Source organism: Parasteatoda tepidariorum, chromosome 4, assembly GCF_043381705.1.
Source record: "Parasteatoda tepidariorum isolate YZ-2023 chromosome 4, CAS_Ptep_4.0, whole genome shotgun sequence".
Lineage (NCBI taxonomy): Eukaryota > Metazoa > Arthropoda > Arachnida > Araneae > Theridiidae > Parasteatoda > Parasteatoda tepidariorum.
Window position 1 is genome coordinate 70,453,758 of NC_092207.1, and position 4,995 is coordinate 70,458,752.

Consider the following 4,995-nt stretch of genomic DNA (forward strand, 5'->3'; position numbering starts at 1 on the left):
TATACAATTTTAGTCATTTATACTTAAAGCGAATATTTCCTCATAAGAAAACGCATTACAATTTTGTTGTTGAAGTTGCTTGATAGTTGTTTTTAATAGTAATGAAGTTGTGGAAATTGCTTAACATCCTCCTGCTTAAGTTTTCTCTTTGAAGTAACAATTTAAGAACTTGCTCGGCAAATACAATTTTAAATTATTACTGTTTTATAAAAAAAAATATTTGTCTCATTTGACTGTATAAAACTTTTATTTGATAATATAAATAATTTCTCAAACTGTTTCTCTAAATAAATTGTTATGATATAGAAATTATGAATATACAGTTACATATGCATCAAATACGTTGCTATTTAATTTCATATAGTAGGAATAAGACTTACTGTGTGTTCCATATTGATATAACTTAATATAGATATTTAGAAACATCTTATTATTACACCTTAAGATTGATATATTTTAATATACATGTTTTCATAAGCGAACAAAAAAAAAATGCGAACAAAAAAAAATGCACAGTGCTCCAAAAAGAAATCAAACCACTCTAAATAACTTTTGATCTAATGATCGGATCTTCACGTTCTAGGGTTCCATCTTAATGGTTCAAGGGAGTGATCTCGAATATGCTAATTAATTATATGCCAACTAATCTACTTTACGAAATGTTACAAAACATGTCACATGTGTTACAAAACGTACGAAAATACTTTAAAGTGATATAAGAAATTATATATACCTTATAATTCAAAATTTTTTCGACTGTAATTAAATAAAATAAACAATAAATATTTACTAAAATCTATTTTTTGGACGAAATCATCTTTACGCAATCGAATTTTATAATTCTGTGTAATTTTTTTTTAATTCGCTTAAAAAGTTCTCGAGACATGCCGAAATACGCAAAAAGTAAAATTGACATTAAGGGGTCCAAACTGTGGACTGCTCTACTGACCGAAATATTAGGACCATATTTTACAGATTGCAGCTACCCCATACATTTTGGGGGTCAGAAATCCGTAACAGTCGTAGAAAAGATGAGTGTCTAATATCGTAACTTGAAATATCGCCTGCACCACACAATATTTAGCATTTTTGAAATCACCCTTTCGACCCATTAAGATTGAGTCCCAGAAAGTGAAGATCTGATCATTAAATCAAAAGTTGTTCATTGAGGTCCTGCTTATATTTTGTGCACTGAACATAGAAGAGACCTTAAAGTAGCGTTTTAGCCATTGACAAAAGCCTAAGACATAATCCAATTCTAATAGACTCTTTTTGATAAAGGCAAGTTTACTCAACATCGAAACCTCTTTAAATACCGATTTAATTTAAAGGTGATTTTGATAATCATCTTTCAACTCTTCCCGCAACAATATTTGATTTCTTGTGTTAAACTCGAGTTTTCTTCAGAAATTATTTGCCAGATTTAGATATCACTTTTAAAATTACGATTTATTAGCCGTATTACGACTGACCGCAGATAAATTTGATTAATTTTGATAACAAAAAGGTATTGTCACACCTTCTTCCCTGCTACGACAAACGAAAACGAGCAGATTTGTTTCATACATAGCTAAAACTTTAATTCATCACGCTGAAACTTAGCTAAATCAATAATTGTTTATGCTTCTTTTTGGCAAGAATTTTAATAATAAACTATGAGGAATTTCAGCAGACTGCCTTTTATAATAGTTACGCAGATAATAGAGATAAGTGATATAAGTGAGATTTCATAAGTGATATATAAGTGATATTCAATAAGTGAGATTTCAATAAAATTTTTAAGACAAAAGGAACAATTGCGATACTTCTTCGTAACTCACAGCTAAGTGTGAAAGTGACTTTCTAAATATGTAATTTAGAATTCAAATGAATCTCAATGTAATATAAATGTCAAACTCAATAATATGATATCAAATGCTTATACTAAATTAATATTTATTTTCTTAGGAGAAGAAATCTGCCCTAAAGACTTAAAAATATACTTACTCAATTTACCCTGAAGCAAAAATTCCGTGAAAGGCCTTGAAAATATATCCTAACAAGAACAATTCAAAAAAAATCATACTTCACCGAGTAAAAGCACTTTTAAAGAAATAAAAAATGCTGAGTTACCTTTTCAAGTCAATGCACTACTACCCTTCAACTAAAAAAAAAATAATAAAAAAAATACTTGCTTCGATAACGAAATAGAAAGAACATTCACGCAATAAGTTACTAGCTTTGAACAATGTATAGCAAAATGATTTTCTATTTTATTCTGTAGAAATAAAAATTTAGAGAACTTTGGAATAAATGGATAAGTTGATATTGAAAATACTGTGCAAAAAGTGATCAAAAAAGGGAACACTCTAAAAAACCTTTGATCTAATGGTCGGATTTTAGCGTGCTAGAACTCAATAAAAATATATCAAGATCCTAGACTGAAATATGCTAAATAAATAGTACAGACGATATTTTACATTAAGAAATCAGACTAAAAAAGCAAAACATTGAATTAGAGTTAAATTATGAATAATAACATGTAATAAATTTAATAAAACATAATACATTATTTTAAAAATTAGCTTTATGTAAACAAGTTTTATAATTGCTTGGCGTTTTTTGGTTTATTTTATAACTGCCCCAAACATGGAGAAATGCGCATTTAATAAAATTATTCAAAAGAAGCTCAAACTTTTCAATGTTCTCCTGCTTAAACTATAGGGGCCGTAGTTTGCAGATTGGCAAATCCTATATTTTGGGGGTTTAAAAATTAAAAATCAGTCGAAAACAGTGCAATCTCATACAAGTTCTTTAAAAACTATCTCTTTTAAACATGATATATATCTTTTTTATATTTGTCCACTAGGACTTCAGGTAAAAAAATAGATTTTTAATATATTTGTAAAAAATCCAATTTTATAAAGTATGAAATTTTTCAGCAATAATAGCAGTAGAGTTTTTAATGAGCCACTAGCATTAATAATTGCAAAATACAAATTAATATATGGACAGCTTTATTAAAATCGAACGAAAGTCTTTGTTTTCAATCATAAAATGCTTACATTTATTGGCAATACGAATTCCGCATCCTACTATAGCAAAATATTTCTTTTTATATTTTCAAATAGTTCAAGACATAGGTACGGGATAGGCAATCTAAACTTTTTATAATTGGTTTATATAGTTATAGTCTTACATAGTTACAGTTTTATATTGTTAAAATTGTTGGAGGAAATATTTAATACTAACGATGAAAAGTAATGCTGAAAACGCTTAAGTCTTTCAAATAGTTTGTTGTGCATATAAAATGCAAAGCCTTCACTCACTCATTAATAATTCTCCTTAAGTTAGAAAACTAAAATTTGAACCATAGGCTATTTATGATTTTTCTCAAAATTTTGCAACTAATGTGGTAATTAGCTTAATTGACAGTAACGCTGAATAACGCTTTTCCCAATGCCCATCAATTTTGACAACATATAGCTTCCTGTTACTTAACGAACGGTACTGTTTATCTCGTTTCCGTGGGTACCATATACGTCACCCCAACAACATAAGATTAGATAGAGAAATTACACCCATACCCAAAGAAGTATACGAACCCGAGAACTTCTTGACAAGAGGCCAATTCCTCAATTTCGAACAATTTGAGAAGTTGAGGAATCTTTTCACAGTCTCAAATTTGGGCCATGTATTTCTTATATATTTCTTTCTTATATAAAGAAAAACTGAAAAAAATTTATTTCGATTATTTGTACTTATCAAAGTAATTGGAGGTAAATAACCTAAAAATGATAGAAATGATAAAAAGCCCCAATTTTACCAAAATGGCTATTTTAAATTTCGGCAATGTGTTCTTTATGACATAAATAAACAGATTAAAAAAATTTCATTTTGATATTTGCAATAATTGTAGTTTAACGGTGCAGTTAGCCAAATTACCAGTAACTATGAAACATTTTTACATCGATAGTAGTCTCAAATTTGAACATGTGCTTTTACCAGATAAAAAGAAAATCTAAAAATAAATTAATTTCACCAATTTGTAATTATTGGGATAGTAAGGGTTAATTAGCCAAATAGACAGTTACTCTAAGTGACATGTTTTTACCGAGATGGAAATCTCAATTTTGAATCACGTGGTTTTTATCAAAGATAACGAAAAACTTAGAAAAACTTCATTTTAATATTTTGTGACTATTGTGGTAATTAGCCTAATTGACAGACATGTTAAATACCTTATTTCAATTAATTATCTCCTTTTGTTTGGCATAGTCGACTCTTGTTTTTGTGTCTTATTTAAACCTCGAATTTGTGCAGGTTGATGACTATGTGGAACCTCAAAGCGGTAAGCTCGTTTAGGAAGACGATGGCCACCTCAGGGGAATTCAAGGCCTAATTTTCACTTAATATTTGAATGACGATGATTCAGATCAGTATTGCAGAGGACAGCAGGAATAATCATGGAGCCACGAAATGGTGAGCTCTCTTTGGTCGACCAGCTGTGATCACCGCAGACGGATAGTATTATATATTTTGCAAACAAGGTGGCCCAATTTCTTAAAATCAGAATTTTTTTTAGGGAAAATAGGACTGAAATTATTGGCTTTCGTTATTGGGGCTCGTCCATTTATTTAATTTATATAAAAATGAAATAATCCCTATGTTATTTAAAGAATTTTTTATTCAGTTAAGTATATACAGTGACCACAGCCTTTCTTCCGAGTTTGTTTTTCGTGTCACATTTTATTTAGATATTTACATGAATAAAAAACTACCAAAATTGTATGTGAATAAACATAAAAACCTAGCATTCCAACACAGAGAAAAAAATGGAGTAGAAACTACCAGAGATAAGGAAAATTTACCTTGTTACCTGGCTGTCAAAAATTAATGTGATCATCAAAAGTAATGTAAATTTTACTGTAGAACGGTGGTAATGACTTTTTGTAAAATTATAAATACTACAAAATGTAAAGTTAGGTTGAGCACCTAAGACATCGGAGGAAAAAA